This window comes from Canis aureus, chromosome 29 (genome assembly GCF_053574225.1).
Source record: "Canis aureus isolate CA01 chromosome 29, VMU_Caureus_v.1.0, whole genome shotgun sequence".
NCBI lineage: Eukaryota > Metazoa > Chordata > Mammalia > Carnivora > Canidae > Canis > Canis aureus.
This window is the reverse complement of record NC_135639.1, coordinates 19,574,702-19,597,420: the sequence shown is the minus strand read 5'-3', so window position 1 is coordinate 19,597,420 and position 22,719 is coordinate 19,574,702. Positions and strand designations below refer to the sequence as shown.

Genomic DNA, 22,719 nt, shown 5'->3' with positions numbered 1-22,719 from the left:
ATGAGAAATACTCAGACTTATGCATAATCAGGGATATGGCAACAAAAACTATAACCCAGGAAATGGAAAAATTTTAAAGTCTGAAAAAAAACCTCCAGGAAATGGTAATACTCATGCATGGATGATGGCAGTACATGTTACTATATCCATGTGGAGAGCAAGTTGGCAACATCTAGTAAGTGGAAGGTGGGCACCCCTCACAAACCAGCAATTCCACTCCAAGAGAAACTCTAGATATGTAATAAGGAGACACATAAAATTTATTGCAGCTTTGTTTTTTCTTTTTAATTTTTAATTTTTTTTTTGTAGCTTTGGTTTTAAAAACAAAAATCTTAAAAACAATAAACCTGTATGTTCACCAACCGAGAAATGGAGGGAAAAAAATGTGGGACATTTTAGTCAGTGGATGAATAAATATTCATGAAATTAATGAAAGCAAACTAGAGATACATGTATCAATGTGGATAACTCTCAATATGGGTAAATATTCAGCAAAAATAAATTATGTATAGTATTATGTATAGTAGGAGACCACTGATACAAATTTTAAAGTCATTTAAGGGATCCCTGGGTGGCGCAGCGGTTTAGCGCCTGCCTTTGTCCCAGGGCGTGATCCTGGAGACCCGAGATCGAATCCTACGTCGGGCTCCCGGTGCATAGAGCCTGCTTCTCCCTCTGCCTGTGTCTCTGCCTCTCTCTCTCTCTCTCTGTGTGTGACTATCATAAATAAATAAATAAATTAAAAAAAAAAGTCATGCAAAAATACATTGTGTATGGGAACACATGTAGAGTAAAAGTATAAGACCATGCATGCGAGTGAAAACAACTAAATTCAGGATGGTGATTGTATCGGGAAGAAGGGGCATTAGGACCAGAGAGTAGTATGCAAGAGGCTTTCCACTATCTGTGATATTTAATATATAAAGTTTAATATGTATATTTATTTAAAATATTTAAGTTCACACAAGGCCTTCTTTGTAAACCTTGGGAAAATGTACACAACACCTCAGAGGCATGACTTGGATACTACTACATTAAGAAAATGGACAGCCCGGGGGGCTCAGTGGTTTGGTGCCTGCCTTTGGCCTGGGGCGTGATCCTGGGGATCTGGGATCGAGTCCCACATTGGGGTTCCCTGCATGGAGCCTGCTTCTCACTCTGCCTGTGTTTCTGCCTCTGTGTTTGTGTGTGTGTCTCAAGAATAAATAAATTAAATCTTTAAAAAAAAAAGGAAAAAGAAAATGTGCCAACACAGCTCCATGTCAGGGTTTATAACTGGGAGAGCAGAATGTCCCCCTCAGTCAGATATCTTCAGATTGGACATAACCTATACAATCATATGTACCAGCCTGACTCTCTACATCACACAAACCCATCTTCTCCTCCTTCCTTGTATCTCAGAGTCAAAGGGTGAGATCTTCCTTCTGCCTAAGGCTAACCCTTCCAGCTGTCATTAACCCCTCATTCCTACAGGTTTAGCTTTTTCCCTACTTGGCATTTCTCCCAGCCTTTGACCTTATGTTTCTATTTGCTGCTACTCCATCTCACTGTGATCTGATTTTCTCTTCTCCCACATCACTGAAATAGCTGTCATCCATAAAGTCATCAAGGCCCTCTAACTCTCAAAGACAGAAGCCACTCTGCAGTTCTTGCCTCATTTGAGCTCTACAATATTTGGCATGTTCCTTGGAAACTCCTCTTTTGGTGTCTGGGATGTTATTTTCTCTTGAATTTCCTTCCCTTGCCTGCTGATCTCTTTTATAGGTTCTTGTTCTACCACCCTGCTTGTGAATGCTAGTGTTCCTTCCTCATGTTTCTTCTCATTCTCTAGTCAAGTAGCTTCAACATTTATTTAACAGATATTTATTGAACACCTACCTACTCCATGCTAGGCTCTTTTCTCAGTGCTAGGGATTCAGCAGTGATAAGGCCTTACCCTCATGGAGCTTACATTCCAGTGAAGGGAAATTGATAGCAACAGTTTGAAAATAGATCTATAGTATTTACATGGTGATAAGTTCCATGGAGAAAGATAAAGGAAAGTATGCACTATACATAGTGCAAAAGGAAGGGACAGGCCATATTCATTGTATAGCAAAAGGTTAGGAAAGCCTCATTTAAAAGTTGACTTTGGTTGACACCTGAAGAGACTAAGAATTGTGAACCATGTGGATATTTGGTGGAAGACCATTCCATGCAGAGAGAATAGCAAATGCAAAAACTCTGGAGTGAGAGTGTTCCAGTTTGGGACATGTTGAGTTTGAAAGGCCTATTATACATTTAAGTGGAAATGCCAAGAAAATTATTTTTTTTAATTTTTTTAATTTTTATTTATTTATGATAGTCACAGAGAGAGAGAGAAAGGCAGAGACATAGGCAGAGGGAGAAGCAGGCTCCATGCACCGGGAGCCGGACATGGGATTCGATCCCGGGTCTCCAGGATCGTGCCCTGGGCCAAAGGCAGGCGCCAAACCGCTGCGCCACCCAGGGATCCCAATTATTATTATTATAATAATTAAAATTATGATCCTCTAGATAGATTATATATATAAATATATATAATCTATATAATTATATATATATATATATATATATATATATATATATATATCTCCTCTAGAATATAAACTCCAGTAGAACAAGAGCCTATAAAATAGACCAAGGAAGAAGAAATCCAAGAGAGAATAATGTCATGGAAGCCACAAGAGGAGTTCTCATAAGGAAGTGTCAACTATTGCAAAGATTGGGGTAAGGACTGCAGCGTGGCTCTCTGTCTTTAAGACTTAGAGGCCCTTAGTGACTTTATGGATGATAGTCTTTTCGTATATACATATGATATTTATATGTATCATATATATAAAATAAAGTAGATTTGGGAAGGAACAGTTTGCTAGAAGTGGAAGAGAGAATCAAGAGTAGTTTCATTTAGACTAGGTCAAGTGATAGTGTCTATTAGAGATCAACATGGAGATATATAGTAGGTACTTGAATTTATTCAAGAAATACTTATTGGGTACCTAGAATTCCATGTCTTTTTTTTTTTAAGATTTTATATATTAGAGAGAGAGAGAGAGAGCATGACCAGGGGTGGGAGAGGAGAAGTAGGCTCCCTGATGGGGAGGGAGACTGACTTGGGGCTTAATCCAGGACCCTGAGACCATGACCTGAGTCGAAGGCAGATGCCCAACCAACTGAGCCACCCAGGCAACCCTCCATGTCTGTTAATAGCAGAGTAGTTTATATGGGATTAACCCTTTTGCAAATAATAATTATAAATTCTGGGGGGAAAATTACCTAAAGGCAGTAAAGAGAAACCAAACTAGAAACTAGAGAAGAGTTAATACTTAGAAGAAGAAAATGGCACTACATGAATTTCCTGCCCTTGTTTTGTTTTGTTTTTAAATGGCTTTCTGCCTAAGGGCAAGCACCAGTCAGTGTCATACTGGGGAAGTTAGAATGTGGTTGGAAATCCACAGTTTTGATTAATTTATTTGAGGAATTAGCAGAGTTTGAGGCTGTCACAGTAACTGGAAAATGGCAGTGGTGGTGGGGTATCTTAGTAAGGAGAGAATTGCAGAGAAGAGCGTCCAGAATCTGTACATTAAGTTTTCCCAATCTCTGGCTGATCTCTGAATTACACACATGTGAGGCAGACTTCAATCAGTCCAGCCAATGATAAAAGAATAATGGAAATTTCAAGCCTTCCCCTCAACAGAGGAGAAAAATTTAGTAACCAACTTAACTCTTTAGTAAAAAAAAAATTCGAAGCTTAGCATAGCAAAAGCCATAGTCTCTACAATGTACCATTTACAATGTGCAAGCACAGTCCAAAACTACTAGACAATCAAAAAAAGCAGGAAAATGTGACCCATAATCAAGAGAAAAGACAGATAGATAGAGACTGATAGAGACTGATCCTAAGATGATGCAGAAATCAGAATTAGGACATAATTATTTTATGCTAGTTATTATAACTGTTCAATGACACAAACAAAAATATGTTCATAATGAATAAACAGGAAACTGCCAGCAGAGGGAAAGAAACTGTAAAAAGAAAATAAACAGAAATTCCAGAAGTGAAAAATTCAATATCTGGAATAAAAAAATCACTTAATAAGCTTAATAGATAATTGGATATATTGGATGAAAGAGTGAGCCTGAAGATAGATCAATAGAAATGATCAAAACTGAAGATGAGAAAAAAATTGAAGAAAAATTAAGAGCACCTCAATGACTTGAGTCAACATCAAAAGTTCTAACATAGTTGTAACTGTAATCTCCAAAGAAGATGAGAGAGAAAATAGTTCAGAAAAAAAATTTTTTTTAGAAAATAGTGGCTAAGATTTTTCTAAGTTTGGCAAAAGACTTGAAATTACAGATTTAAGATGCTTAGTAAACCCCAGACAGGATAAGTAAATTAAAAATAAAACAAAATAAACCTAGACATATTATATTCAAACTGCTAAGGATGAAAGGTCCTTAAAAATATTTAGGGAGCACCTACTGTGTGCCAGGCAGTTTTGAGCAGTGGAATAAATGCACAAAACAGTTGTAGTTCCTCTACTCACAGCCAATACAAATGTCATTCTCTACAATACATTTTTTACTGAGAAAGCATCTTTTTAAGTATCAGCTGATCATGGGGGACCTGGGTGGCTCAGTCAGTTGAGTGTCCAACCCTTGGTTTCAGCTCAGGTCATGATCTCATGGGTGGTGGGATCAAGCCCCATGTCAGGCTCTATGTTCAGTAGGGAGTCTCTCCCTCTGCCCTTCATCTCACTCATGTTCTCAGTCTCTTTCTCTCTCTTTCTCTAAGATAAATGAATAAATCTTTAAAAATAAATAAATAAATATTAACTGATCATTACCTGGATTACCCGTAGATCACACATGTATTTAAAATGGAATTTATCTTTTCTCCAGAGTTACTCCTTTCCTCATATTTCCTTTTTCTTTTTTTTTAAACATTTTTAAAATTTTTATTTATTTATGATAGTCACAGAGAGAGAGAGAGAGGCAGAGACATAGGCAGAAGGAGAAGCAGGCTCCATGCACCGAGAGCCCGATGTGGGATTCGATCCCAGGTCTCCAGGATCGCGCCCTGGGCCAAAGGCAGGCGCTAAACCGCTGTGCCACCCAGGGATCCCTTTCTTTTTCAAGAAGTAATGCCACCTGCCACATTCTCCTGTAAGAGGGAAGACTGGAGTCCTGCTAGACCCATCCTTTCTTTTCTTCTCTACCTCAGTGAGACATCAATTCCAGCTATTACACCATTACATAGCTCAAACCTCTCTCCCATCACAGCTGCTTAGTTCAATCTTTTATCATTTATGGCCTAGAAGCCTCCTAAGGTGTCATCCTGCTCTTTCTTCTTTTAGCTGCCAGAGTCATTATTTTAAGTCTCAATTCTTATCATGTCTCTTTCCAGTATACAATCTTCTAGTGGTTTTCCATCCTTTTGGAAGTAAACTTTCTTCTCCTTGGCAAGACCTACAAGGTCCTTTAAGATCTGGGTCCTGCTGAAATCTCCAGACCTAGTCATATCAAATCATTTGCAGTTCTCTGAATAATCCATGGTATTATACCACTGTGGCCTTGTGCATGTTGATCTTTTGTGTGTGTTGTGGGGAAGGTTTTTCTTCTCTCATTTCTCTGGCTAAGCTGTACTCATCCTTCAATCCCCAGCTAAGGATCACCTCCTCTTATAAATCTTCCCTTACTCCTTTTCCTAGAAGAATTGGATGTTCCCATGCTCCTCCATTTTTAAAAGAATTCATTCATTCATTCATTCATTCATTCATTCATTTTAGAGAGAGAGGGACATGCACAAGCAGGGGGAGGGGGAAAGGGAGAGAATCTCAAGCAGACTCCATGCTGAGCATGGAGCCCAATATGGGGCTCAATGTCATGACCCTGAGAACATGACCTGAGCCAAAACCAAGAATCAGATGCTTAACCAATGGACTGAGCCACCTAGGCACCCCATCCATGCTCCTTTTTGATGTCATGACACCCTGTGCTTATTTACCTCTGTTATAGCTAGTGTTCCACTATACCCTCACCATTGATTTTCCTGTAGGAGCAGGCCTAATTCATCTGTAGGTTTCCAGAACATGGCATATAGTGGGTGCTTGATATTTATTGAATGAGTGAATGCCTAAGTAAAACAGAGTTTGAATTGATTACCTATATGGATCCTATCCATTTTTTAGCCACTAAGATCTTCTTTGCCATGATAAAATTTCCCAAAATTAAAATATTCATGTGAAAAAAAGTGGAAAAGAACTTGGGGCAAAAGCCCAAGGAGAAGGATTTTGTCCACATGCTTAGGTAAGGAGACTTGAGGATAGTGAAGCATACTGGGCTTATTTTCCCACTACAAGGATGATTTGAGCTAAATGGTTCACCTCCTTAGCTGACCACCTTCTTGGATGATAATTAGCACATGGGTAAACCAGCTGGCTTAAATTGGGAAAGCAGTCTTTTTCAGTGAAATTATTTTTATATTCTTTTCAACTGTACACTACCCTTATTTGCTTTTTATACCACTTTTTTGTGGAATAGTACTCATGCCTACCATTCATATTCCTGGGGTCTTTGCTTCTAAGACAGATTTATTGGGCACTTTTATGAGGTGATCTCCTAGACTCAAATGGGTTTAAACAACTCATTTACCAAAACAAGGCCTAAATTTCTTCAAAATATCTTTTGCTTGCAGTCATTTTCAGTTCATCAGCATTATTGATTTCAGGTCCACCATGATGGGAAATGATTCTCACTGAACTTAGAGACCAGCTCAAACCAGGAACAGTGGAACCCACAGAAAGGTTTGACTTTCACAGCTGAACAGGTGTGAGTCATCTTTAACTTTGTAGGGAGGCCTCTGCTACTACATCACTCCCACATCAGCTGCTCTTGCTTCTGCTCCATCTTCCTTTTGCCAGAGCTGGTTGGGTACAGGGCTAGAAACCAGGTGAGCCAGCACTTACCTCTGCTCGCACTGGTTTATACCAGTCCTCTTCTCTGTGGCCTAGTGTTCTCCTTCTGGGAGCTTCCAGACAAAATCATTCTCTTACAAAGTTTATAGTATGACCTCTCCTTGAAAAATATGCACACATTTTGTTTTTTCTCATTGCTGAAGCTAATTACCACATTACTGCTTTCTGTAGATACCTCTTGACTTACCCAGTATTCTTGCCCTGAACCCACTTAATAACTCGCGTAGGGAGGGCTCTTGAACCTGAGAAAGGCAATATTCCTCCAGAAGGTCCAGCCCAAGACACACCTAGCAAGTCTGTTGCCAGCTCTCTACCTTTCAGAAACTCCTTTAGTATGAGAGAGACCCCTTTAAGGTTCACTAAAAGGCAATTTAGATTCAGCAGAAGTATCAACAACAAAGGTATACCAAAGAAGGAAAATAAGTTGTCAAGAACAGTGAGTAATGGTAGAGTTTTTAAAAATCAATATCTGTTCACATATTTCTGTGCATGGGGTGCATCCATCAAAGTGAGTGGGTGACATTTGTCCTAGCCTGGCTGAGCCAGCCAGTGCTGCATGACTCACCTTCTGTGCTATCAGCAAACCACCAAGCCTCTTGCCTGGGAGTTAACAAACTCACTAAAGGAAACTCTATTCTGAATCTCTCATTAATTGAATCTTTAAATGTAATCCAATTGCCAGCCAATTTACAGATTTCTTCCGTATTTTCTAGCTTGTTTCTAACTTTCCTCCTCATCACTTTTGCAGCCCGACTGGATTTGATTGGGTTTATCGTAGTTTGCTTTGAGGAGAAATTGAAAAACCTCCATCTCTAAGGAGATCATTGTGTCTCCCCCACAGATCAGGTACATCAGAATGGTGATCTCATAGGGTTTTTCCACCCACTCGTTCTGATTTTTAACACAACTATGTGAAAGCCCCAATCATTACCTCTTAAAATCCCCTTTGTGCTCAAAGAGGAAGCTTGGTGAATAGTTCCAGCAAAGTATCAGGAATATCAGATAGCACTGAATCACCAAGTTCTGGAAACAAACCTCAGTTTCTCCAATTATTGGTTCAAGATGACAAAACTTCCCTTTCTCATGTACCAGCGAGGTAACAAAACAGAGATCAGCCTGTCCTCCGACAAACAACACATGAATTGACAAGTGTCCCAGTTTTTCCCACCCCAGCTCATGCTGTGCCCGTCTGGCTACATTGCTTCCCTGGGTGCTCTATTCAAGTCTTACTCATCTTTGGAGGTCCCACTCTCTCTCTTTCCCAACTTTCTACCTCAGAGGGAGCTTTACTTCCTCTGAACTCCTCTGTCACATATGACAAAATTTCTTAAAGGACATTTAGTGTAGGCTTTCCAGGGTAAGGACTGTGCTGAATTCTTATTTGTACACACTTATGGGATGGTGGTTCTTAGCTTACAGCACTGGTATGCAATGCAGCTGGGCATCAGAATCACCAATGCAGCTTCTTTTTTTTTTTTAATAAATTTATTTTTTATTGGTGTTCAATTTGTCAACATACAGAATAACACCCAGGCCAATGCAGCTTCTAGGACATGATTCAGAAGTCAGTGGGTGACCCAATTCTGGCCTTCGAGAGAAGGAAGAGGAGTGCTGGAGACTTCTGGGAAGGGTCTTTCTCTTGTAGGAAGCTTTACTCTTTCCAGCTGTTACACTAGTGGTTACTGGCAGCCACCCTATGATCTTTCTCGCTCTCCTCTCCCCCAGGGGGAGTGTTGGGATGAACCTGAAAAAACCTGGATCCTTAGTCGATCAAGCAAACCTAAGTTGATCTAAATTTGGACTGCTACTTATGTGCACTTGTAAATGCCTAATTGTTTAAGACAGTTCTGTTACATGTTGCTGAAATATCCTCCTAGATACATTTGTCTTTATTCCTTCAATCCCAGGTATCACTTGGGACAATACCCTCTTTAGTAAAGGCTTAATGAGGATTGGTTGGATGAATGAATTCACAGTCATTCATTGAGCACCTATATATGCTGAGAACCAGAGATAAAATAGTAACTAAACAAAGTCCCTGTCATCATGGATTTTATACTCTGGTGAGAATCAAACTGCCTTTGTGGGTCAGGTTAACAGCCTCTGTAGAGAAATAAGCTTTTTGTTTCTGTTTGTGCAAGTAAATAGGTTCAACCAACATATGTGGTTAGAATGAGAACACTTGTGCCAAAGGATCACGCCTTAGGAATTTACCTGACCACCAGAGTGAGTTTCTGCAGTTAAAGAAAAAGGAAATAACAAGTGGGATCATGAAGAATACTTTGTCACCAAGTTCATGACTCAAAGGAAAAACTACAGTGCTCTTATTCTCAGCCACAGAGCATAAGACACATAATGGCAGAGGACCAAATGGGGAGTAACAATCTGAAAGGGTTAGGAAAACTTTATTTTAATGGAATAAATGGAATTGGAGAGGAGAAAACGGATGACCTACTTAGTGCCAATCTGTGAGTATATGAAAGGTAATCACGAGGTAGGGATCAGCTCATTTCTAGCTCTTTCCTCTGTGTGATGCTCATCACCAAAGATTAAGGAAGGAATGACCTCGTGAGTGAAATGCCTGATGTGAAGGCAGACTTTGGGTAGCAGCAGGCCTGGTCAGAAAGCAGATTCAGAGGGGTGGGGTAGGAAGGAGCAGTGCAGCAAAATGAGTTGAAAGGTGAAATCAGGAGGACTAGCAATGATACAAGGCATAGAGAGATGAGGGCTTCATGGACCAGGGCTCAGGAAGTTTGAGGCCTGATACCTAAGAAATGAGAGTCAATGACATTGACCCTCCTGTCCTGAGGTCAGTCCTTAATCATAAATTTAGTACCAGCTGACAAACAGGAGACTGACAAAGCATGAACCCTTTCGGGAGATGTCACAAAAGCCTTATGAGATAAGGTATATGACACAGTCAGTGTTGTGTAAATATTCAGTGGTAGCTGAGTTCATCAGGCTGCCCTGGAAGATGGCAGCAGCAAGACCATTCTTTATCCTTAAGCATTAAAATCATAAGTTATTCTGCAATTGGCACAAATTTCAGCTCCCTGAAACAAAAAGACAATTGTGATAGACATTTTTTCTCTCCCACAACTTGTATCTCTGTCCTCCTGATAGATTGAAGTTTTTTAGCGGGGGGAAGCCTCTCCTCCTCTGCCCCCAACCATGTGACCCAGGTGAAGCCAATTCCCAATCATGCTCTCCCATCTAGGAGTGGGTAAGTTGGCTTGACTAATTAGCATATTCCTGCCTCCTAGAAACAATGATTGGTTCAGGAATGGTCATGTGATCCAAATTGGTCCAATGAAAGTCAATTCTGAGATTTTTGCTGGAAAGCCTGGGAAGAGGCAGCTCTCTTTCTGCTGGCTGCTGAGTTGTACAATGTACAACATAAGCACAGAGCTGGCAGGAGCAACTGCATGGAGAGGGCTTGCCAGCAAGTGGAACCAATCCAGAGGAGACAGGGCTAACAGAGAGAGAAGGAGAGATTGCAATTTAATTTTGAGTCTCTGGTACCAGCTGTCCCTAAAGACAGGCCTACTACTGGTCTTCTCTGTTACTATTGCTTAAGACAGTCTAAACTGGGTTTCTGTTACTTGCAACTTAGTGTCCTGAAATAATAAATAATGGAGATCATATGATAACTTGCTTTCCCATCTTCTCAGATGAGTTGATGAGATCCAGCCAGTCAACTTTTATAGTGCTTTCTATCGTCACATTCTAAGCACAGGGGATAAAACCACGAATACAATGGAGTCCTTGCCCTCAAGGAACTTAACTCCTAGCAGGAGGAGACAGCTATTAAACAAGTTAAATACATAAGAAAAGTTCATGCATGGATAAAAAGAACCAAGAAGATTATATTGGATCATGAGCAGGAGAGGATGTTTAGTGGGGGTAGCCAGAGAAGGTCTTTTGAAGAAGGTAGTGACTTTTGAGATGAGGTCATAAGAAAAAGAGGCAGCTGTTCAAGACTGGGGAAGCATGCTCCCATAAAAAGAAGAGCAAATGTAAAGGCTCTCAGACTGGGACAAGACTGGCTTGCCTATTCAGGGGACAGAAAGACAGTGTGGCTGCAGTGTCCTGAGTGAGGGACAAGTAGAGACAGATGAGACTGGATAGGTAAGCTGGAGCAGCCCCTTGACCTTCTGAGAATTTGGGCTTTATTCTGAACGCAGTGAGCCCTCACGGGAATGTTAAGAGGACCTGAGTTACCTTTTAAAAACATTATTCTCATTGTCAGGTAAAGGTTGGAGTAAAGGAAGACAAGAGGGAAGTAAGACCTATTGGGAGATAATGCAAGAGTCCAGGCAAGAAATTATAGAGGGACCCTGGACCAGAGCTAGAGCAGCAGAGATGGAAATGGACAGGTGGTGGATTTGGGATATGTTTTGGAGACGGAACCAATAGGATCCATTGATGGGTTAGAAGTGAGGTGTGAGGAAAAGGGATGATTCAAGCACAATGATCAAGTTTTAGCCCAAGCACTTCGGTGGATGATGGTGTCACTTAACAAAAGTGAGAAGTCCAAATTGGGGGACAGACTTGGGGTAGGAAAGAATTCATATTACTGACTTAGCTATGGGAGACGTCCAAGTAGAGATGTCAAGTGGGCAGTTGGTTAGCCACACCTGGAATTCAGCAGAGATATTTAGGCTGGAAATAGTTATTTGCAAGCCATAGACATGGATGGACTGGATGAGGACACCCAACTAAAGAAGACGGGTGGTCAAACATGGCCCTGGGCCTATACCAAGGGGAGGGGGAGCAAAGGGAAATGAGGAATGGCCACTGAGGTAAGAAGAAAGGCAAACATGATGTCACAGAAGCCTAAACAAGTGTTTCAAGAACAACCAAGTTGTCATATAGGTTGAATGCTGCCCTGAGGCTGAGTAAGTTGAGGATAGACAACTGGCCAGTGGCTTTGGCAAGATGACCCTGATAAGCGACTGTCTAGTTGAGAGATAAGGATGAGAGGCACATGGCAATACAATGAAGAGAAGAAAGCCAAAGGAAAACACCCAGGTGGTAGGTGAGGCTTGCTGGCCAGGTGCTGTAGGGCTAGATGAGTGGAATGTATTGACCAGTCTTTGTGAGGTATATGCTGTCTTTAAGAGTTGAATATTTTTACAGTTCATTTTTAGTTTAAACTTATATACAATGAAACACACCTATCTTAAGGGATTAAGGTTTTTTTTTTTTTCGAGGTAAAAGTCACATAACAAAATTAGCCATTTTAAAGCAAACATTTCAGTAGCATTTAGTACATCACAATGTTGTATAATCCCCACCTTCACCTAGTCCCAATTTTCATCACTCCCAAGGGAAGACCCCATAGACCTTAATGGTATGGTATGGGATTTCCTTTAGGGATATGCTGTCTTAATTCTCCATTTCACTCCAATTCACATTTGTTTTTTAGGTCTGAGCAACTAAACTCCGTGTAAAACAGCTCTTCATTGAAAGATCATGGGCCAAGCCAAAGTAATCTGTGATGTTAGAAGTCAGGATCATGGTATTTTTGGAGAGGACAGAGTGTGTAGTGAAGGGAAGGAGAACACCAGGGAGCTTCAGAGGTGGTCTGTTTCTTCACCTGGGTGGGGGTTGCATGGATGTTTTCACGTAAAGATAATTGTCAAGTTGCACACTCATGATACATACACCTCTCTGTCTGTATGTGTCAACTTAAATTTAAAAACAAAACAAGGGCAGCCCTGGTGGCTTAGTGGTTTAGCGCCACCTTCAGCCCAGGGCGTGATCCTGGAGACTTGGGATCGAGTCCCACGTCGGGCTCCCTGCATGGAGCCTGCTTCTCCCTCTGCCTGTGCCTCTCTCTCTCTCTCTCTCTCTCTGTGTGTGTGTGTCTTTCATGACCAAATAAATCTCTCAAAAAATAAAAACAAAAACAAAACAAAACAGCTAAGGAATCAGAAGGCCGAGGCTGCAGTTCCAGCGCAGGAGGTGGGGAGCTGTGTGACCCTGTGCAAGCCACTCAACATCTCTGGACCTCACTCTCCCTCATCTGTAAATGGAGAGGATTGAGCCCTTCAAGGATGCCCTTCAAGGTTCCTTCCACCCAACATGGTTCCACATGCCGTTTCCCCCTTTCGAAGTGGGGCGTTTGTGCTGCTAAATCAGCCTGAAGCCCTCCCTGACCTTGGCAGAGGGAGAGTCAGGCCTTATTCATGTTCTTCCTTTCAGAATCTAACAGTTGCAGCTGATGTCTCTGTGGTACCACTTGTCAGCGGCAAGGCAGCTGTGAAGTTAATGATAGTGCAAATAAAAAGCTGCTAGTAATTAGGCGGCTGGATGTTCAAGCATTATTGTTATTTTAAAAAATCAATTAGCTGAATAAGAAAATGCCATTGAGACAAACATTTATTTTTCTCCCTAGCACAGTTCCAGCTGGGTAGGAGGATAATGTGGTCAATTCCAGAAGGGGGAAATATGGCGCTGATATATTGGAAATTAATATATCTTTTTAAAAGTGCATAGGGGAGGACAGAGGCTTTTAAATTTTTTTTAAGCTTTTATAAGGGAGGAAGAAAATTCACATAACCACCTGCAATTTGTACGCGCTACTGCTTTATTAGCAAGCCTCTAGCTCTGGCAATGACCACATCCCCATTTCCTCCTTTTAGAAGGCCTTTCGTAACAAAAAATGCTTTCAGGACATCTTGGGTTATTGATCAGTATTCCAATCGTTGGGATAAGACCTGCGGAGTCTATTTTCAGTCTATTTATTGGGAAGCAAATAAATGGAGAAACACAAAATTTTTCCTCTATGTCTCTTGTTCATTGTTCAAATAAAAGCACTTAGCCAAGCAGATCATATAATGATCTGTGTTTGTGTTTGTGTAGAATGCTCACCTGGGCCTGTGTCCTGCATTAACCAGGTGACTCAAGGGCCAGTTATGAAAATTTCCTGTGATTTAGTTTCCTTATCTGTGAAAGAAGATTCTGTTAGTACACATACATGGGTGTGTGTGTATGTCGATGCAGGGACACGTGTGTGCACACACATGCACACAAAAATTGGCTTGCATACACCATGGAAAATGCTTCGCTCAATGCCTGGAATGTAACAGGCACTCGGTAAATATAGCTATTTTTACTCTGGGGGAAAAGGTAGTTCTTATGCCTGTGGGGAAGGGGCAGGGAAGTGTTAGGAAGCAGAAAGTGGATCCAACTGTTTTCCTATTAAGTGGCCATATGGACTCCTGCATGTAAAGGCTCTTGACCACTGTGGCTCTCATAAGACCCCCAGCAGGGCTTTTAGACTTCTCTGTGCTTATCAGTTTTTAGTCCCTGCTCGTTGCACTTTGAGAACCACAAATAGCCCTGGAGAGAAGGAGTCAGAAGATCTGACTGTTCCCCTGTAATGGATGATGACCACACCCCCTGCCGCCACAGCTGGTGACACAGGCCTTTAGCATAATGGAAGGCATTTGGGGTTCTATTTTTCTCTCACTGCGTAGAGGATTACTCACCTCACTCCTCTGTGTCACAAGGAAGGAGAGCGGGGGGTGGGGGGGGGTGGGGGGGACACAATAAACTGCCAAGGATGAGTCAAGTTTTAATAGAGCATCTTTGCTCTGAAGGCAGTGACTGCTACTTCTTATGCATTCCTGAGATTGAAATTGCAAAGCAAGTCTCGAGCTATTTTACTTCTTTCTTTTTGGGGAAGGGTGGCAACTGCAACTGTGGGGTTTTTTTTGTTGTTGTTGGGGTTTTTTGTTTTTGTTTTTGTTTTGAACTATATTTTGACTGTGTTCCTTCTAGGTTGGAGAATGAGGAAAGTGATACTCCCAGAACTGGCTCCTTTAGGCCTCTGTGAGTCTTGATTATGAACCCTCCTGGCTTGTGCCTCTTCAGCTCTAAACCTTCTCCTAAAACATCGAACCCCTTCTGAGCATTTCTGCCCTTCCCTTCCAGAAGCAGCCACAGTCAACTGGCTCTGGATTGAAAATGAGTGTGGAGAACTACTCTTTCCCTGACCAGTATGCCTTTGTGGACTTCTTAGCAGGTGTGCCATCTATCTGCTGCTAGGTTTAGTTCAGTCAGGAAACTGGTTGATTCCCACATGGGTGTATGTACCACCACCTGTAGCTTCAACTTCCCTATAAAGCTCTTTTCTCAGAGTGGTGTGGAGTCTTTCTTTCCGCAGGAGGTTGGAGGTGTCAAGGGAGATGTCAAGGGAGAGGAGTGCTAATGAGAGAGGGGACAAGATCAGTTTTAGGATCACTTAGTGTTTCAGTTAAAGGATATTTCTTATAACCCAGTGTATTTGCATATATTTTCTTATTTTCAGGGTATGAAGCAGAGGAACAATCAGAAAGTAAAGGGTAGGGGCAAGTTTAGGGTACAGGGCAGGAGAGAACACAGGACACTGTTGAGTTGACCAGCCAATTGGCAGCAGCATATTTTAAGCATCTCCAAAGACCATAGGAAACAACATGGCAAAAAACATTTATTTTAACTGAACTAGTGTGCTTGAGGCCAGCAGTTCCCAAACACAGCGGAGCATTACAGTCACAGGGAGCTTTCCGATGATACATGTTCCGGGCCGTGTGCCGGGGAATTCTGAGTCCCTGATCTTGAATGGGTATCTTCAGTTGAGAAGTTTTCTCAGGTGGTTCTGATGACCAGTTAGGTTGTTTAATTGCTAAGTTGTGCCACATTTCAAGGGGAGATGGTCACATGTTATCTACCATCAACAAGGCAGCTCAGGCTTACATCTATACTTTTTGTTATGCAATGTAACACACAAACAGAAAAGCACACAAAACAGAAATGTGGTGCCAAGCAAACACCCAAGTGTCAAAATAGAACATTGCCAACAGAATGTTTATTGGAAACTGAATAAAAATCTTCAAAATTTCCAAATTTGTAAGCTACTAGAGCTGTTCCATTTCTCCAGCACTTGAATTGCAAGCCTTGGGTTTTAGATATATCTCCGGAAACCCTTGAGCTTTTCTCTGACTTTTCACCCTTTGTAATCTTGCACTTGGATCCTGTGATTAACCAGGAATCAGCATCTCATTTCAAACCCTAGCTAGTTCCTCCACCTGCCTGCGATCTCAGATAAGTTCCTTTACATCTCTGGCCTTTAGATTTCTCATCTACAAAATAAGAAAAATAGTAATATCTACCCTGTAGGATTTTGCAAGCATTAAATTTATTGAGCAAACTCAATATTGCCTGGCAATCTATGACTTTCCTATGAGACCCTGTTTTCACTTTGCTCTTCTCCGAAACGTCTCTTCCCAGAAATTAGTCCCGTGCCAAAGGGTCATGCCATTTCCACCTGCATAGAGACATGCTCTCTTATCTCTTGCCTTAAAAAGGAAACAAGCAAACAAACAAAAACCCTCCTTGGGGATCCCTGGGTGGCTCAGCGGTTTAGTGCCTGTCTTTGGCCCAGGGCGGGATCCTGGAGACCCGGGATCGAGTCCCGCATCGGGCTCCCGGCATGAAGCCTGTCTCTCCCTCTGCCTCTCTCTCTCTCTCTCTCTCTCTCTATGTCTATCATAAATAAATAAAATATTTTTTAAAAACCCTCCTTGACCCCACATCTCTCTCTCCTGCCATTACTTTATTTTTCTGCCTCCATTCCCGGCAGCATTTTTGTCATCACCGTCTCTGCTCATTCACTCTATGTGGTCTCCTCTGTGCTCTGCAGTTGGGTTTCTGCTGTCCCAAAGCCACCGTGACCACACCTGGCAAGATGACCAAGAATGTCTGCATTGCTCCAGTCCAGCTATTACCGTTCTATTCTGAACTTAGCTGGTCTTTTGGCCGCATTTGACAAAGTTGACCCTGCTGAGAGCTGGAGAGAGAAGCCTCTGAGCTGAGGGAACTGAAAATCCAAAAGCTCTGAGGTGGGTACAAGCTCAATGGGTTCTATAGCAGAACACAAGGGCTGGTATGGCTGGAGCATAGAGGGAGGAGTATGAGCTGAGAGGGCAAAGGTCTGCAGGGGCCAAGGCATGTGGTGCGTCATCAACTCAAGTGAAGCTTCTGCCCAGCGACTGGCATGGAGAAGGTGCTCAGTGTTAGCTATTATCCCTGTTATTGTTAAAATCTCATTAGTGCCAAGGGTGACAAAGAGGAGCAGGGAGCTGGGTAGGGACACAGGCCTCGAAGAGCTTTCAGCCTGCTGAGGGTCTAGATTATATCCGTCATGTAGGCACCTGAATGAGAGTCCACAAGCCGATTTCTTAATGGTTAATTTGTTGTCATTGCCCCTCCCCCTACCCACACACTTTCTGGTGAATTGTGTCCCTATCCTGTGATTCTCTCTGGATAATTAAGGTTTAGTGTTTCACTTGAAAGGGAGCAAAAGTGGGCTGTAAGTCCCTGTGAAGAAAGAGATGACTAAGAAGCTACCAACCATGTGATTACCATGAAGGCTGAGGACAGACAGTGGCCCCGTGTCCTCTCTGCTTCTCCCGTCCTCTCAAAGTAATCCCTTCCAAATAAATAGTAGCTGGTCCGTTGTTTCATTTGTCCAAGCTGCATGTTACACAAAGGAAATGAGACTCTGGAAGCAGCCTTTTTGTTTCCTGATGCAACACGGGTGACCTAAAGCAGGTGTGTTTTTATCCTTCTGGTGTCTTTGCCACACACATTCATACTGTGGACATATCTGCAGTTGCACACACACACACGCACACACTCAACACATTCGACATATAAACACACTTACTGACTCAGTGCATCCTCAGATCTCTAACACACACACACACACACACACACACACCTTTGTCATATCTGAAATTAATTTGCTTTCGTTTCCAAACTCTGACATTAGCAGTTCTTCCTCAAAATGATAAGCCCATAGAGCATTCTGGGTAATGGCATATAAATGAGTAAGATCACTGTGTTCCCTGTTTTTGATTCTGCTAGGCCATTCATATGGCAAGAAATATGCTAGGGTAGAATGTATTCTATTCTTAATCTGATTGTTTTCAGACTTTTGTGCTTGAGGACATTTTGTCATTGTACTGGTTTTCTGGTGTTCCTCCTTTTCATGTCTGGAAGCTCAATATTCTTTTCTGTCATGCACCATTTCCAGCATTCCAGGCCAACATGATGTCTTTATCCTCTCCGTTTTAGATTCGAAAGCATCTGTCGAGTGTCTGAATGTGTCTGGCTCAATACAGGTGCTTCACCTGAAGAAAACCTAAAAACGTATTAAAAATCAAAGCCACGGAAGATCTCAGCAAGATTTCTTTGACAATTAGTATTTTTCTTTTTTTTTAAATTTTACTCTATGTTAATCATCTTATCTTAGAACCTGTCAATCGGCCACTGATAGAAATGGGGAAAAAAGGTGGTCCATCACCTACAGATCAATTAAGAAACAATGAAATACACAATATCAAAACCAAGACACACAAAGAATGAAAAATCAAGCCACATAATGGGGGGAAATGTTTGCAGCACATTAATGATTAAGGGGGCTTAAAGAATCAATTCAAGTAAAAATGGGTGAAAAAGCGAACACTTCACATGAGAAATCCTAATGCCTGGGGAACGTGTGAGGAGTGCCCACAACCTCACTATCAATAGAAGCTTCAGATTATTAATAGGGGTAAAATTTTAGATGGACAAAAACTAAGAAGACTCCTAATTCCAACTGTTGTTGAGGATGCTGAGCAGCCGGAGCTCTCTCGTGGGAGAGTACACTATCCAAAGCCTTTGGAACACTGTTTGGCAGCATCCACTGAAGCCAAACACAAAACGCCGGACTTGTGAACAGCAATTCCACTCCAAGTCCCAGTCCTAGCTGCTGACAACACGTGCACAAGCCCAGTGACGAAAGCAGCAAGATTTGTGATGGTCTGGAAGTGAAAACAGGACAAACGACCACCAGTAGCCAACTGGATAAATGGATGACATGCTGTTTACCCTGTGGAATAGTTAGCAGCAGCAAAGACCATCACGCCACAGCTTCAAACGATGACGTCAGTGAAGCTCACAGACTGTAATCCTCCATCCTCCATCCAGGGCCAGACACTCTGGGGTCAGACACTTCGATAAATTTGGTGACTTCCTAATGCTGGAGTTAGTCTGCAGAGCTGTGCCTGCTTGGTGCCCAGATCTTCTGGAGGGTGAGAGAGGGTCCCTGATAGGGTCTCCAGTAAGAGGAGTCCTGGGCTCCCCCCGGGGAATTGCCATGGTTCCTGTCACTGCTGTTGAGAACATTCAGCTTGCTGGTTCTTGAATCATAGGTGCTTGTTCAGTTGAGTCAGAGGTCTTTCCTGCTTCTCATCGGCTGGGTACCTGTGCCTCCAAAGTGTTTCCCCAGCTCCTGCTGCTGTTCCCTGCTGTGGACCCTGCCTTCCTGGTGCCTCCTCCTCAGGGGCATGGGGATGGTGTAGGGCCCATGAGATTCTTAGCTACTTACATCCTTCATTCCTCTGTTCCCACTATAATTTCAAGCCATATATATGTATTGTCCAAAATCAGGTTAATCCTAGGAGCATTAGAGAATGAGGCCATCCTGGCCCTGGCCTCCGTATATGTAGCCCAGATGTAAGCCACACAGTGAAAATGTTAAGACATTTGAGTGAATGCAAAGTACCAGGAACCTACCTTTCTCTCCAGAAAATCGCCAGCCACCTCTTTTCCTTTCCAGGGTCAGGTTCCTATAGCCCCACTCTTTATGTTTTTCAGCGCCTCCAAAATAGGCTCCTCATCTGCCTCCCCATCCACACCTTTTTTAAAACCTCATAATAGTGTACTACACACACAGTTTGCCTTTTCACCTGTATTTCTTGGCAGCTGGACATTTAGATCTGCCTGGTTAAAGGGTTCATAGTACTCCAGTATAAAGAGGTGCTAATGGCTGGACACTTGGGATCTTTTTTTCCTGGTTTTTGTCTAATAGGCTGCAGTGAAAAAGAATCTCCCTGCTTAATCATCTTTCCCAAGACTGAGTTTCCTTGGGTAGTTAGAAGAATGTTTAACTTTTTCTTTCAAGAAAAGAGGATGTGAGCTGAGAGGAGCCTTCTGTGGGCCTGCTGGGAAATTGGGGCTCTTCTGTGTAGTAGCAGGGTCATCTTGGGAGAGCCACTTATCACATGGAGGTGACATGGGAAGATGCCCATAAGAATGGTGAAATGCAATAACATGTTGGTTGAGATGCTTTAAGAAGGGGACACCTGGGTGGCTCAGTGGTTGAGTGTCTGCCTTTGGCTCAGGTCGTGATCCCGGGGTCCTGGGATGGAGTCCTGGATCAACCTCCCCACAGGGAGCCTGCTTCTCCCTCTTCCTATGTCTCTGTCTCTTTCTCTGTGTCTCTCATACATAAATAAATAAAATCTCTTTTTTTTTTTTTTTTAAGATGCTTTAAGAAGTTGAAAACATTATACGGCAACAATAAAGTGTGACTAAAGTAATGGGGCAGATTTGACTGGAATCATCTACTACAACCAGCCATATACCTTTATGTTTGGATAGATGATACCTGGAAGTCTGAGAACACCTAATTCAGACCCTGGCGGGGAAGGGGGGAAGGACTAGAAATGTACTGTCTTGTGTAGAAGTCCATGGGGTAGGCTGGCTTCAGGCACTGTGAGATTCAAATGCTCAAGTGATGTCACAACGCTTGGATTTCTTTACTTAGCTCTGTCTTCTGATGTATTGGCTTTCATAAGTCTTCTTGTTGTGGGGACAAGATGGCCACAGCATGTCTCCTCAGGCTTTGGTACAGCAGGAAAGGGAAAGAATCTTCTTCCCTAGTAGCTGAAACCTGTCCCAAGTTAAGTCTTCTTGACCCTAATTGGAGTTGTCAGTCAGGTAGGCATTTCTGAACTACCCAGAGAATATAATTCTCTGGCTGTCTCAGCCCAGATGTAATACCTTTTTTGGAACTCAAGGCAAAGTCAACTCTGCTAGAATCCTCTGGACTGAGAGAGGAAGAGTAGACATCTGAACATAAACCCAGTGCTATTCTGGCATTAAGTGAAATGGACAGTGGGCCATCAAGAAGCCACAAATTCTCACTGCATTTAGGGACTTCCTGTTCTTGTGAGCCTGTCGTTTCAAAATTCTGTCTCAGCTGAGTTTCCTTCAGGGAATATCTCCACATTTTGTTTTAGGTGGTGGTAGAATATTAGATGCACGTATGTGGCAAGAGAAATGTTTGCATATTGAAAGTGTTTCTCTTTTTCTGAGATAGCTCTTCCTCCTATCATGCAAAGAGGTTTACCTCACAAAGGCCTGGCAAAATGAATGTAGTTCTTAATCGGAGTTGCAGGGAAAGCAAACACACAAAGGCTGAGCATCCTCCCTCTGCACAGCTAAGAAGAGATTAAGTGCAGAAACCCCCCCAATACGTGCAAGGTCATTTAAATCAGAGCAGAGAGGAGGAAAAAACCAATAATTGTTTTTTGATCGAACGTGATTACATTTTAGATAAGCTCATCCACGCTTTTGCTGTCACAAAGGGAAAGTTGAGGAGGTTGCCAAATAAGCTCCCCTACCTTCAAGTTTTGAAAGAGCCAATTATGAGATGCAAATGACCCAAATCTGGGCTAGGAGTTTAACCCTGAAATAACCGATAAGCATGTCAGTTCTCTAATCTTCTTTTCTTAGGGTGTACATCTGTTTTGACTCCTTTCTGTGTCGTCTGTTTCTTTTTCCTACTCTACCTCACCCTCCAGTCTTCATGTTCTGGGAGCTGGCTGGCCTCACTGCGCACAGGGGAGCACAGCGCTCACGACCCATGGGCAGGTGCTGCTGAGCTACAGATTGCTGCCCAGTCACTCACCATTCATGTAAATCCGTGGTACTATCCTGCCCTCGGCTCTGCTTTTGGAGAGAGTGGGGGGCCCCGGGATAGGTGAGCCCCAGGAGGCAAGCCGGAGGGAGCCACCAAGAGCATGGGTGCAGAGCAGCACCTCTGATGGCCACATGGCGGAAGCAGGACCAGAGGGGCTTGCTTGGCTCTTTTCTGTCTCTTGGCCAAGCAGTGCCCAGCTCCCTCCTCCGCAGTCCTTATTCCCAGGCAATGCATTCCCCTGTAATCCAGTACCCACAACCGTGGTAGCCCTCAGACTTTGCTTTGTGTGGTCAGTAACAGGTTTTAACATATTTTAAATTTAAATGCCTTCCGGTCCGGTATATGTGTATATATGGATGTATGTATAAAAGCCTTTTGTTTTCCACAGTCCCTACTCCTCCCTCTTGCCTTTCACAGACTGCTTCATTACACCTTATCTGACTGACCTTCAGCTAGTAGGTAACACATTAACCCTTTCATTTTTATCACCTTAATTCTCTCTCTCCTTCTTCTCTCTGAAGCAAACAATAAACATCGAGGAATGCCTCAGTCCTGAGTGTGTACCTCTACCGCTTCACTGAGCCACACTGGGTCCCACTCTCCAAGTCTGACTTTTCTGTCCCCAGAGAAGCCACCCGTCTCTGAGTCCACATTTTGACCCATCTTCCTGCCAAGCCCTCCAGCCTCCTCCTAATTAATTCATACTCCTCCAGAGCTCCGCTGAAAGGGCACTTGCTCAGGAAAGCCCTCCCTGACTCCCCCCAATTAGGACGGATCCTGTCACATGCTCAAAATACCCTGTACTCTTGCTTCACAGCATTTACCTGAATTGTCTTGCAATAGTTACCTGTCCTCTTTCCTCCCTCCCCACAAACACCTCCCAACCTTGACCACCTCCCAAATGCAAGCTCAGGGAGGGTGGTT

General features: G+C 42.7%; 1 long non-coding RNA gene across 2 annotated transcripts in view; it reads left to right on the top strand.

Moving 5' to 3' along the window:
* LOC144301124 (uncharacterized) overlaps positions 1-21,408 on the top strand; it is a 35,043-nt gene extending 13,635 nt beyond the window's left edge. Inside the window, exons 2-6 of one of the 2 annotated variants that reach the window (XR_013367850.1) lie at positions 2,621-2,748; positions 14,787-14,837; positions 14,940-15,030; positions 16,687-16,885; positions 18,123-21,408. This is a non-coding gene — a long non-coding RNA (uncharacterized LOC144301124). The remainder of the gene's footprint in view (positions 1-2,620; positions 2,749-14,786; positions 14,838-14,939; positions 15,031-16,686; positions 16,886-18,122) is intronic. The other variant, XR_013367849.1, reaches the window with a different exon arrangement.
* Positions 21,409-22,719: the final 1,311 nt, after the last annotated feature.